A 14775-nucleotide genomic window follows, 5' to 3' on the forward strand; every position below is an offset into this window, starting at 1 on the left:
AAACAATTAAATCAAAAGCCAGTTTACTGAATGGCAATTTGTTGAAAAATCAATCTGTCAAATAAACAATAATTATAACAAAAAAAAAATCATTAGCCCACCCACAAAACTAATATACTTATAGATTTAGTGGATAACAAGTGCATTAAAAACAAAACAAAACGTTATACCTCTGCAAGAGGGGCTAAATCACCTTCAGTTGAAAACTCCTTATAAAAATTCTTCATGTTCTATACAAAATTGGCATGTTGAAGGTTTAATTTTTTTATCGTTTTTAGTTCTGTTTACACATTAGCTAATTAACCAAACAGAAAGTTCATTTTCCACATTTTTTTCCAGTTGAATTTTCTGTTTTGGATTTTTCGCACTGAAAAACATGTAACCAGATTCCCAGGTTTCACACAGTCTTTCCATTACTAAATATCATCTGTGATACTTATGGTTTCCCAGCAGAAGCTCTATGAAAATTTCAAAGCAGATTATTGATAAGCTTCTTGCAAAAAACCCAAGAAATCATTGTCATTCCACTTCATAGTGGAATAAAAAGCATAATAAAAGTATAGTTTTGTGGGAACTTGAGTTTTTCTCTGTTTCTTTTAGCCAGTGAAGATAAAACATGTAGTTATATCATGTTGTTAAAAATCTGGCACTAATTTCATCACTGCTGATAATTTTTCTGATTCCTAAGAGACGACCATGTTCGAGTAATTTGCTCACATTTTATAATAATGATACGGTTGAGTTAGACAACAGGGAACTGATATACTATGATATTACTGGACACTGTTATGATTTTTGATAGGAATCAGCATAGAAAGTGATTGCAGGATATGGGATTGGATTATAAACTAGTAGTTTGGATAAGAGAATAGATGACTGACCAATATCAAAAAGTAGTGTATGGAAAATGTGAGTCTGCAAGATTTATTGTAATCGATGGTGGACCCCAGAGATCAGATCTTATCCCACTGTTATTCAATCCTTATATTAATGGCATTGGAAAGATGTGAACAGAAGACATTGTAAAATCTGGTATAGAAGGATTTATGTACAAAAATTCCTTATATACCGATTTTACTGGAAAACGAAATTCCATACAAAATGCTTGTGATTAATGAAAATCTATGTTCTTGGAGTTTTGATAGGTAGGAAATTGAAGTTCATGGGCCATATAGCAAAGACTAAAAATTCAACTCAGATGATAACTGCAATGCTGAAACGACCATACAAATACTGACATTTAAGAATAAGGAATGATTTTGCTTCTTTACAAGGTCTCAATATAATCTCACCTGAATCGCTGTGCACAAATCTGGTCTCAAAGTTTTCTGAGGGTATGAACAAGGTGCAAAAATAATATCAAGATTTTTGAATGCAGACTGCCAACATTGGTAAACAGGAGAAAGAGGACTGATATAAAAGGGACCGACAAATTTCTGCAAGGATCATGAAGGTACCAGTAGATATTTTTCATTTTATGAAGGGGTGGGAAGAGGACATCCATGGAAGTTGATAATGAATGCAGTCAGGTAAGGGATGAGAGCTAGATTTTTCTCCAATAGAGGTGTGTGATTAGAATGGCATGCTTTTGAAGACAGTACAAGTACAGGTGTGTATGAGTTTAAGAGAGCATGAGTTCAGTGCACTGATTATCTTTTTTTATTTTACTGTCCAAATTTTTTACTTAATACAGCCATTATTTTTAGAAATTTAATTTTATAATTTCCATAATTAGGTAATAATAATTTATTAATTTAACTTTTGGTATGGAAGTTAAAATGAAATGTTAGATACATTGGAGCATGACAAGTAATAGACTAGTTTGGAAGAAAATTGTGAATAGGAGATTAATAATAATGCAAACTTAATCATGTAATGTTGTGATAGTAATCTGAGGGTACCTATCAGGAAATTGATGATGACCTCCCATGTGGAGACCACATTTCTTAACAAGAACAGAATTATATCATTAGAGAAACAAGACTTGTATAAAAAAAACAAGAAAAAATTACCCATGACAGATTTATTTATTTATTTTATTTTTTCCGAGCTTCTACAATCTAGTAGAAATAAAGAGTGACAAAGAAACCATTGGATTAAATAATGTGCGAGTATTTGAACAAAGCTAGTTGTTCGTGTTGTCATGTTCTGGGGCATAGAAGAAATCTTGATTTTTGTTATGTGCATGTATGGAGTAAAGGGTCTTTGAATTCTCTAATAAAACAGTTATGATTATTATTCAGTATTTTCGTTTTTTGCCAGATTAATTGTGCTCTGTATTTGTTTTGCAAAAGACTAATCCTGATCTGTGCTTCCTTTTCTTCTCTTCAACATTTATGTATTCAGACATGCAGATCTCTCTCTCTCTCTCCAGACTGTTCCATTTGTCTTTCACAACAAATTCCACAAGATCAATGAATTTTATACACTCCTAATTTCTTTATTGGGAGGATTAAGGCCATACTTATGCACAGGCATATGAGGCTCTAGCTGGGGGCTGAAAAAATTAGGGCCAATTTAAGCACCGCAAACAATGAGAGAGGGGGGCCCGGAGCACTCTAGCACTTTTCCTGAGGTGCTAGAGTGTGTCCAATCTTACTGAAGAGATCTCAATAAAGGTCAAAATCAGTCTGGGTAGTGACCCTTCCCATAATGCATACCATTATACATGTCCACAAGGAGATGTGCTTTGCATTATGGGATACTAAGGCAAGTGATGTGAAGTCATACCACCTTTACCATGAGTTGCCCCAGTTTGTTTGCTTACAATTGGATAAAGGATTAAACCAAGTATATGATTTCTTGATATCTTTAATTTACAGTATAACCAATTGGAAAAAACTTCCAACATTCATTTATTCACCAATCTCCATGCAAAACATCTAGTTGTCATGTCCTTGCTAATCACACTTTTACCTAACTTTCAGGAATGACCTTTTGTTCTGCTACCTCTAGCCAAGCATTTCCTCTGCATAAATCCTTTAAGCAACTGAAATGTTTCTATCATATCCCATCTTTTTAGCCTATCAACCTACTTTAGCAATCTACAAACCCTCAATCTATCCTCATTGGGAGCATTCCACAGACCATTCACATTCTTGGTCACTCACCTCTGGATCTTCTCCATCACTTCCTCATACCCAAGAAAATCAGGTGACCAGACTTGAGCACAGTAATCCAAATGTGGTTGCATCAAGGCTTTAAAAAGTGGAATGATAATTCCCTAATCTCTATTTGTTAATGTGACTGCTAATTGATATTGAATGCTAATTATAAGGTTTTTATTGAGAGGCAAATGTGAAGTGAGCACTTTACATTACCATACATGAAGAACAAGAAACAGTGATGATAGAGTAAACATTAACGGTCAATCATGAAGTGAACATCCAAAAACTGCAACTGTTGGGTTTCGTAAGCAGTATCAGAGAAATTCAGTAAGTCAGATATGACTAACAATGAAACTGAATACTGGATTAACACAAGTGATCTAAATTATACAATATCTTGAGAAAGCTGAAACAACAAATTAATTATGTTGTTGCAAGGAACAGCTATTGCATTGTCAACATGATAATGTGAGGTAGAACATGTGCATCACTTTGATGACTATCAAAAATAGTGATATGAAGCTGTGGAACATATAGCAGACAGGGCTCCAACAGATTTTTTGGTTATTTCCTACTTGAAAATATATCTCATTTTGAAAATGGCAAAAATTTTCCACTCTGGACATGCACTGTGTAGATGGCGCATGCTTCTTTTCCCTCCCTTAGTATTCCACAACCCTGCACATTCATCTACTCCTCTTCTTCCTGCATATAAATAATCTTTCAGACTATACATTCTATCAGCTTTCTGGTGGCAACCATCCCCTCTCTTTTATTTGGCAAACTTTGTATTGTACAATAAATCCAATCCAAGATTTTTCATAAACAGCATTTTACATTTTGACCTATCCCCTTGCTATTCCTTCAGTTGGGCATCAACCTCATGACCATCACTCCTATCAAAAAGGTGATGTCGTTTCTTTCAAGATCCACTTTACTTCACTCTTCGAATCAGAGACCTGAAAATGGTTATGAAAACAACTTGGAGTTTTATCATGATGGCTTTGAAAAACTTTGCAAAAAAGAAAACATATTAAATGGAGGAAGATTATGAAAGAAATAGTGAATGACAATGAAGTAGAGACTTATTATTAAGTAACACCTCCAGGGAGTCCAAAGGCTCATCGAGGGAGGTCATCTACTCTACAAATCCCCGTCGTGACCACTCATTTCACCAACCACAACTATCTTCATCATCTACACTAACGGCATCTACCGCCGACCACCACCACTGCTATTTTCACAGACAATCACAAACCCACAGTAGGATTCAAACCCACAGCCTTTTGGTTGGAGAGTGGACATGCTAACTCAAAGAGGAAGAGGAAGTGAAGTGAGATCTTTCTTGGAAGAAATAAGACACAACTTTTGATAGCAGTGATGTTCATAAGGTCTGAAGGACGAATGCCAAGGAGACAGATCAAAATTTAAGATAATGGTTATGAAAGAGCTTGAAGATTGCATTAAAAAGTTTGCCAAATAAAGGAGAGGGATCGTTATCACCAGCAAATTGTAGATAGAATTTGTAGTCAGTGAGAGCTCATTTATGTGCAGGAAGAAGAGAGTAAATGAAAGTGCAGAGTTGTGGAGTACTCCAGGAATAGTGGGGAAAGGAGAGGAGAGCAGAAGAAGAAGCAGAAACAATCTATGTAATATATGACCGGGAGGAAACTGGTGGTCCAAATGCAAAGGAGATTTGCATTTGGAGATTTCCACTCTGGTTAAATTCTTCTGCAGTCATCATCTGCATTGCATCTACCAATGTTACGAACTACTCAGCTATATAACTGATACTTCTGGCATTAGTGTATACACATGACAGCAGACCACCAGGTTGATAATTGTTTAGGTGACGCTTAAAACATGACCAGTTCAAACAGGAAGCTGTATTTGATTCCTCACCATAATTCTCTACCATATTTCCATAATGTACATTATTTTTTCTTGACTAGTCGAGGTCTACTACCAGTCCTACCATCTCTCTCTCTCTCTCCCCCCTCTCCAAGTCCCACTCACAAAATTACACCACTCACAATTTTGACAAATTAAGTTAATATTACACAAGGAATGCATACCAATGCCCAGACATCTAGTTTTGCCAACAATTCATATTCACTTAAGAAGAATTTCAAGTAGAATAACACTGATCTCATTCAAGTGCAATCCATTCTACAAGTACAAATGACCCTATTTCTGGAAATCATTCAAACCCAGTCACACATATAAAAACAACCTTTTCTCATTAACAATGAAGGAACATGCAAAATTCATTTGACATTTTTGTTTATTTATTTATACTGTTGAGAATAAAATAATAAGACTGAAATATTATCAATTTTAATGTGTAAAATTACACAAATTTGGATGTGGAAAACAATTACCCATTTTTATATACGTGGGCTGTTCGATAAGTAATAAGACTAATTTTACTGTGGCGAAACCACTCATCACAATATTAATTTCTGTGGAATAGAGAAATGTTGCTGTCTGTATTAACAAAAGAGATTGATAGATGGCGTACACGGGCTGATGTGCCAGAGTGTCACGTGACTAAACACAAGTGCTCATCGGCGCGCCTACGAGGCACGACCAGTCTTCGAAATGGAAGCGTCCTTGGAACAGCGTTATGCAATTAAATTTTGTGTGCATTTGCAAAAATCGGCAACGGACACTTTTAACATGATATGTGAAGGCCTGTTTTGAGCAAAGCTTTTCGTATGATGGCGATACATTGGAAATTGAAATCTTAGTTCTCTCTATATTTAACTGAGATCTATATTTTGTTTTTAAGGCAGCCACTGCAGAAAACCCACTTTCATAAAGATAAGATGTTGGAAATGGCAGAAGTGCAGAAAAGCTCATGACTTTAGTGCAGAAAATTCATCATCAACACTGACCCAAAATTCAAACAGCGATTTAGATGCAAACTGCCTTTTGATTTCACCGCTTGAAGTGAAGTCTATAAAATTTTTCCTCTTCTTTAACTGAAAAATCTTCAGGGTTAATTTGAAATGGGTTTCTAACCCACTCATACATTACCATTATGTTGTCGGTTATAAAATAGTTTCTAAAATTCTTTGTCAACACTGTTAAATGATTTTCAATAGTTGCAAATAAAACTATGATGTGTCGCTCTTCTGCCTTCGTAGGTTTTCATAAATTCATCCACAATTGCTAACATTTCTAATTTTTGTTGCTTTACCTTTTTGTCCCATAACTAGTTTTTTACAAAAAGCATTAACTTTGTCACTCATCTCTAAGATATGCGTATTTTTTCCTTGGAGTTGCAGATTTAATATATTTAGTTTCTTGAATCCCATGGTCCATCCTGTTCTAAAAGTACAAACGAGGCACTGGCGACCGAGTATGGGCGGTATAACCTTAACACCCTAACAGAGTAAATGCTGTTAGATCTGCCTGTCCAGAGGCGTTAGGTAGCAGCCCTACCACTGGACTTACCCAGTGACAGGTTAGTAATCTGTCCTGGGGAAATTCAAAATACTTTCAAGTTTCATGCAAAGAAAAGCCGGACGGACTGTCAGGGAAAAGACCACAACCCAGGAAATGGTAAACGAAATTGGAAAAAGGAACACATAATGAAGATTGCAACATGGAATGTGAGAAGCATTGCACACAAAGAAGAAGAACTCAATAAACAACTAAACCAAGCTAACATAAAGATATGTATAGTAACAGAAACAAAGAAAAAACAAAAAGATACAAAAGAAACAAACAACTATATACAAATCTACAGTGGGGTAAAAAAAGAAGAAAGAGCAAAAGCAGGTATAATGATTATGGTACATAAATCCCTAAAGAACAATATTGTATATTACAACTATTTGAATGAAAGACTAATAGAAATTAGACTCAAGACATTAAGAGGCCACATAACAATAATTGGTGCATATGCACCAGAAGAGGGAAAAGAAGAAGACAGTAATATATTTTATAAAGAATTACAGAAAGCCATAGATAAAACAAACAAAACTGACTATTTACTGCTAGCAGGAGATTTAAATGCCAGAATAGGAAACAAAAAATACAAAACAAACATAGGTAAATTTGGCGAAGATACATGTAATCAAAATGGTCGCAGATTACGCGATTTTGTCATTTATAATAATATGAAAATAATGAACTCAATGTTTAAACACAAGGAAATACATAAATATACTTGGTCAGCCAGAGGATACAAATCAGTAATTGACTACGTTATCACAAATTTTAAATTAGCGGAGTTAATTTTAGACGTAAGAGCATATCGAGGCTTTGAATTAAACTCTGATCATTATATGGTATCAGCAAAAATTCGTTTTAAACCAAAGTGGCTAAAAACACATAGAATTGAAAATTCTTACCAGCCGAGCTACAAAATTTCTTCATTACAGGATCCTCAAGTTAGACTACAATATCAAAAATGCACAAACTTAAAAACAGAAACCACACATGAATCAAGTGACATAGAAGATGAATGGGAAAATTTGAAACAAATTCTCACAAAAGCAGCAACAGAAACCTTAGGAATAAAGCACAAATGGATTAGAAAAAGAGGACTACGAGACTGGAACAAAGAAATAGAAAATATAATAAAAACCAAAAAGGACAGTTACCAGAAATGGCTAAATTCCAAAACAATAGAAGCAGAAATAGAGTATAAAAGAAATAGTGCAATTGCAAAACGAGAAGTAAGGAAAAAACATAAAGAAAGATGGAACAATTTCGTAACAGAACTAGAAAAGGATTTATTTAAGCCACAACCCAAAACCTATAAAGTAATAAAATACATGAATAAAGAAATAAAAGAAAAGATAAAAATACAAACAATAGATTTAGAAAAATGGGTGACCTATTTCCAAAATCTCTGGACAGATGAGAACAATGAATTAAAATTTTATAAGACAAAGAATGACCTAATAGAAAGTATCACAATGTTAGAACTGAAAAATATAATAAAGAAGATGAAAAATAGGAAAACGCCAGGAGAAGACAATATAAATATAGAACTATACAAAAATGCAGGTGAAAAATTTAATGAAAGACTTTTGAAATTTTTTAATATGGTTTGGATGTCTGGAAAAACCCCTAACTCTTGGAAAAAAGCACTGGTCATCCCAATCTATAAAAAAGGAAATAAAGACAATTGCAATAATTATAGGGGAATTAGCCTGCTGAATACAGGATATAAATATATATGCAGGAATATTAAAAGAGAAACTAAGCAGCATTGTAGAAAACAAATTACTAGAAGAACAAAATGGCTTCCGAAAAGGCCGATCCTGCATAGATCCAATTTTTACTTTAAAATTATTAATAGAAAAGAGAAGAGAATTTCAAAAAGAAACACATGTGGCGTTTATTGATTATGAAAAAGCGTTTGACAAAATTAGTCGACAAAAATTATTTAAAATATTAACCAATTTAAACATACCAAACCAACTTTTACAATCTATTCAAGAAATATATACAGGAAATAAAATAGCAGTTAAATTAGAACACACCTCAGAATGGAAAGATATATCAAGAGGAGTACGACAAGGATGTACCCTCTCACCTCTGCCTTTCAATATATATATAAATGAAATATTAACAATCTGGAAACAGCATAACCCATTTGGTATACAAATGACCCCGCAAATGAAGATAGATACACTACTATTTGCAGATGATCAAATAGTATTAGCTACATCAGAAGATGACTTACAAAGATCATTAAAATCATTAAATGATATCTCAAAACAATATAATATGACAATATCCAAAGAAAAGACAAAAATAATGGCATTCAAAGGAGAAAACCCAATAAGAAGTAAAATAGTGATAGATAATAAAATACTAGAACAAGTAAACACTTTCAGATACTTGGGATGTGATCTATCATACGAAGAAGAAAAAGACATAGACACTAAAATATCAAACTTTGTCAAAGTAAATGGCATAATAAATAGTATATTTAGGCCATCCCTGGTATAAAAACACACTAGAATCAGACTACATAATGTCTTGCCAAAACCAACTCTACTATACGGAAGCGAAACATGAACCATGAAAAGGAAAGATGAAAAATGAATTCAAACAGCAGAAATGAAGTTCCTCAGAAAAACAGCTGGATATACCAAGTGGGACCACAAAACAAATGAAGAAATCTTACAATCCCTAAAAATCAAACCAATTAATTACTACATAAGACAGTATAAACAAAAATGGCTAGAACATTTAAATCGAATGGACAACAGCAGACTACCAAAAATAGTATACGGATACAAAAAAAGTGGAAAAAGAAGAATCGGAAGACCAAGAAAGAGATGGCATGAGACCGGAACAGGCTACATGGCATATATTCCATGATAGGAAGAAGAAGAAGAAGTTTCTTGAATATGTCCACCAAGTAGCTCAATTTTATCACAAATAAGTGGTCTCTAAACTTTTCTGCTTCTTCGTGATTTTCCTCTTCCAAGAAGATTGCTATTTTCTCTCTTAATTCGTAAACACTTTGTAAACATTTTCCTTGTGATAACCATCTTGTCTCACAGTAAAATAGTAACATTGAATGTTCAGCTTCAGCTATGTCTTTGCAAAGTTTTCAGAAAACAGTCTTGATTTTTAAAGATCTCATTTTTATATAATTCACCACAGTTATAACTGTTGTTAACACAATGTTTAGACCAGGACTAATTTCCTTTACAGCAAGAGCTTCTCTATGAATCATGCAATGTGTCCAAATACGTTGTGGGGAATTTTCCCCTCACAAGGTCTTGTTAACTTTTAAAGCTTACAGAAATAACTTGAGCACCATCAGTGAAAATTCCAACACAATTTTTTCACTGTATGTTTGCCTTGCATATAAAATCGTCCAATATTTTGAACAATTCAAGTGCTGTGGCTCTACTTTCTATTGGTTTACAAAACAACAACTCTTCAGCTGCTGATAATCCATCACAATATCGAACATAAGCAATTAAATGACAATCCTTGTTGCTATCTGTTGCCTCGTTTGCCAAGCAACAGTATCATTTGATAGAGGTATGCACTGTAGTTATTTAGTAAAACTTTCTCCAAGCACAGTTTCCACAATATCAATCGCAGCTGGCAGAATTAGGTCTTCTCCAATAGTGTAGGGCTTTTTGCACCTAGCTATTTTATATGCAACTTTGTATGAAGCTAGTAAAGCTTTTTCATTTACAGACAAAAAAGCTTTATAATGCTAGATTTTGGCTTTTCAAAACATTTCAATTAGGCAGTAAAGACCTCATGAAATTTGTTAACATACTTCTTATGAAGTGCTTCCAAATATCTCTTAAAATTTTCGAACAAATAATACACAGTGGTCTTTCTTCATCATTTTCTGCAGTCTTTGTAAAACCGAAATCTAAATATTCTGCTACATACTTTCTTGATTTTACTTTCAGAGTAATATTCTGTGAACCTGAATTTGTTGACATTGATGCTCCACAGTCGTCAGATGCCTGCTTATGTCCAATTAAAAATTTATCCATTTTTTCTACACTAGAAAATATTTTTATACCATGTATCACAGTCATTGTGAATAGAAGTAAAAAAATAACGCTAACCATCGACTTCTCACTGCTGGACACTGTTACTATCATCATGCTTTCAAGCCTTATTTATACTCGCAGAAACATTTCCAGAACATTCGAAACTTTCCATGATGAAATTGCGAATGTTTCTGAAAGGCATATGATTCAATGGTCTGTGTAGTGATGCCAGATCTATACAATTTTTGAAAGATTTGATGATAATTTAAATCTGTATGACTATTTAAAAATTTTAAATAATTCCTAGTTGTTGTTTTGCTAACTTTTATGGGTTTTGCCACTGTCTCAACACAAGAATTGCATGGGGGAAGGTGGGGGAGGACACCACAAAAACTAATATTAAACAATGGGGTATACATGAAAGAAGGTTGAGAAACACTGCTGTAACAAAAATGACCACGGCCACAAAATGGTGAGAGTAATTAATACGGTCTTGTTCTTCTGGGAGATATCTAAATATGTGGAAATATGTAGGGGGGGGGTATATATGAAATTACAGGGCTGGTAATTATGACAAACTTAGGAGATTGCTTGGACCAATGTCATTAGATGAGAAACTACAAGGACTGGATGTTGATAATGCATAGGAGGTGGGTAAAGGAGTGTTTCAGGTGTTATATCTTCATTTTTACTTTTGCAATTGTTTTTTTTTTATACTAACTTACTTCCTTAATAATGCCCTACTCAACTCTACCTAGGAATGCTTCCTTTTCGGACACTAGCAAATTTATTTTTTTATTGCTGCGCCAGCCAGAGTCCTATAACATGAGCTTATTCAAAATTCAGGGAAATATTTCAAGGTTAACTGGCATTCATTCTAATATGCACTAAATAGATACTGGTTCTAATTGCAGTCGTGACCAATAAATCTATTACTCAAACACCCTCATTAAATTCCCTCCCACTATGGTTCTAAATTTTTGCAAGTGGTAATTTGAATTTTCGAATCACGCATGAATCAGGTATATACAATAAAACATGTTTATTGGAACAAATCCACTTTACAACTATAATTGAAATGGGATATTAAGCTTTACAAAATCTCTTACTAAGTTAGTTACTCAATACTAATTTAAGAAAACACTCATAGATCAACTTGGCAATTACTCACACTCTATGCAACATTAAAACAAGCTAACTATGTTATTCTAAATCAAATTCTTAATTCTTGCTACATTAAAATACATTTCTCAACCCATTACTATTCTGATATAAATCATCTACAAAATATCAAATTCACATATAATCTCAGTCACATGCAGCTAAAATTTCACTACTGACATTCCTTTGTTTAGCAGAATTGCTCTATTTCAAATTCAAATCCACTATGAAATGTCCACTTAATATGATCTAACATTAAATTCTGTCTCATTTAAACATGCAACAAAGATCTTTACGTTACCCAAACTTTTTCTTCTGAAGGTCTGTTAACGGCCGTGTGTATTTCTTCGGATCCTCCTTCCGTCGGTAGCTTCTGCAATGGGCTTACGATTACGCCATCTGTTTTACATTCTTCCCGGACTCGAAATTCTCACTGCCTCGATACAGCGCATTCTCTGCTCCTACTCGAGTGGGACATCTCTCTCGCTCATCCCTACTCCATTCGCTATTCAGGAATCCTCAAAGTGAAGTCAGGAACAACAACCAGAAAAAAGCCCCACATTCTCACGCGCATTCCGCTTATATTTCGTCCCTTCTTTGCCATATGACCCTTCATTTTCATGCCCTTAAGGTGATCCTCAGGTCCTAGCTGCCGTTTAGTTGCTGTATTCTCGGGAATCCCACTTACGTCATCTTCCTCATACATTGTAGCTGGCAGCATTACGGCCGATATGTGCATATGTAACTCGACCTTTGCACTCGTACTCTTAATTTCTTTGGCGACTTATTAAGTTTAAGACAGTTTAATGGGACAAGATTATACTACAATTTCTTATTAAAATTTCACTAATCCTATAATCCTTCAGTTTAACTTTCAACTACAACATTTTTTTAGTACGATTTAAATGTTATTATACAAATTCCTCATCATCATCATCATCAAATTCCTGCCATGTACCCTCAAGGGGTGTACAGGATATGATAGTACTACATGAAAAAAATTACATCATTATTAATTTCCTATCTACAATTTTCCTCCAAATTAGTCTGTTACTTGTCAACACTCCAATATTATCAGATCTTATATTTCTATCGTCTAAGGCACTTTGTACCGTATCAATCCACCTATATCTTGGTCTTCCTCTCGGTCGTTTTCCAGGCAACCTGGCAGAGAACACTTGTTTTGCTAATCTTTCCTCGCCCATTCTGTTTAAGTGACCATGCCACCTGAGATTAGCTCTGCTAACGCATTCCTGGATGCTGACAATGTCAAGTTCTTTCCTAATATCCTCGTTTTTAATATGATACTGCCATTGATGCCATCTGTTCACGCCTATAATCTTTCTCAGGACTCTCATATCTGCAGTCTCTAGTCTTTGGTCAAGTGTTTTACTTCTGACCCAGCTCTCAGATCCATAAGTTAAAACTGGTTTGAACACTGTCTTGTATACAGCTAATTTAGTGTTCCGACTAATTTCTCTCTTATTCCATATGAATTTATTCAATTGACTTCCCACCATACCAGCTTTGCTGATTCTGTTGTCTATTTCTATATTTAATTTACCATCTTCAGTAAAAATCGTGCCTAAATAGCTGAAATGTTTTACTTGTTCCACAGGTTCTCCATTCACAACACAGTTGACATTTTCAATGATTCTGCCTATTTTCATTGTCTTTGTCTTTTTATTGCTGACCTTCATACCATATCTATTACAAGAGCTATTCAATTTAGTCAGAGAATCTTGCAGACTTGTAGCGGATTTATTTAGAAGTATAACATCATTCGCATAAAGCAAAGAGCTCACATTAACATCTCCAATTTTGATATCATGTTTAATACCACTTCCCTTCATAATGTGATCCATATAGATAATGAATAACAGAGGGGATAATGTAGATCCTTGTCTCACACCAGATTTAACATTAAACCATCTTCCTGTACTTCCTTCAATTCGAACTGCTGACTTACAACTCAAATAAAGACTAAGTATTGCTTGATATAATGTCCCATTGACACCATATAACTGCAGCGTACTGAATAGCTTCTCTCTTGGCACCTTGTCATATGCCTTTTCCAGATCGACAAAACTTAAATACAGATCTTTGTTATATTCCCATGCTTTCTCGACTATTTGTCGTAAAGTGAAGATCTGATCCTGACAGCCTCTATTTGGCCTGAATCCAGCTTGTTCTTCACCAAGCTTTTCTTCCACAATTCTTCTCAACCGTTTCTCAAGTATACTTGCATAGATCTTGCCAGGAACACTAAGTAGGGAAATACCTCTGTAATTCTCACATGCAGTTTTATTTCCCTTTTTATATATGGGTACTATGAGAGCTCTACTCCAATCATCGGGAATTCGTCCCTCTGTCCAGGCTTTCTGAACTATGCAGTGCCGCCACTGTAAGACTCTTATACCACCATACTTCAGCATTTCTGGTCGAATATCATCTACTCCTGCTGCCTTTCCACATTTCAAGCCTTTGATGGCTTTTTCTACTTCAAGTATGGATATGTATTCCTGACTGCATGCCTGGTCAGTGTTTTTTACCACTGTGCTGTTATCACTGCTTGTTTCATTTAGCAGTTTTTCAAAGTAATTACTCCATACTTCAAGGATATCTTTTTCTCCCGTTTTCATATCACCTTTATCATCTCTAATTGCTTTTATAGCACTCTTTCCTCCATTCTTAAGCTTCTTCAACAACCTCCAGAATATTTTGCCACCTTCTTGATATTTATTTTCTATATTCTTGCCAAAGTCCTCCCATGACTTTTGTTTAGCTAGTTTTACAGAGTGTTTAGCATTCTTGCATTTGTCTCTATATTCTCTAAGAGCACAAGCTGACTTATTTGACAGGAACTTTTGGTATGCTTTCTTCTTTTCCTTCACTGCCTCTTTAACCTCCTGTGTCCACCAAGGAGTTCTGATTTTTTTATCCTTACAAACAACCTCACCACATGCCTCTCTGGCAGAATCAATCAATGTTTTCTTCAGAGTTTGCCACTG

The 14775-nt window shown here is 34.6% G+C and overlaps 1 protein-coding gene across 6 annotated transcripts in view; it reads right to left on the minus strand.

Moving 5' to 3' along the window:
* Tti1 (Telo2 interacting protein 1) overlaps positions 1-14775 on the minus strand; it is a 729405-nt gene that overhangs the window by 148151 nt on the left and 566479 nt on the right. The window lies entirely within an intron of this gene.

This window comes from Typopeltis vanoorti, chromosome 6, assembly GCF_054136105.1.
Source record: "Typopeltis vanoorti isolate ZY-2024b chromosome 6, IOZ_Tvanoo_1.0, whole genome shotgun sequence".
Taxonomy (NCBI): Eukaryota; Metazoa; Arthropoda; class Arachnida; order Uropygi; family Thelyphonidae; genus Typopeltis; species Typopeltis vanoorti.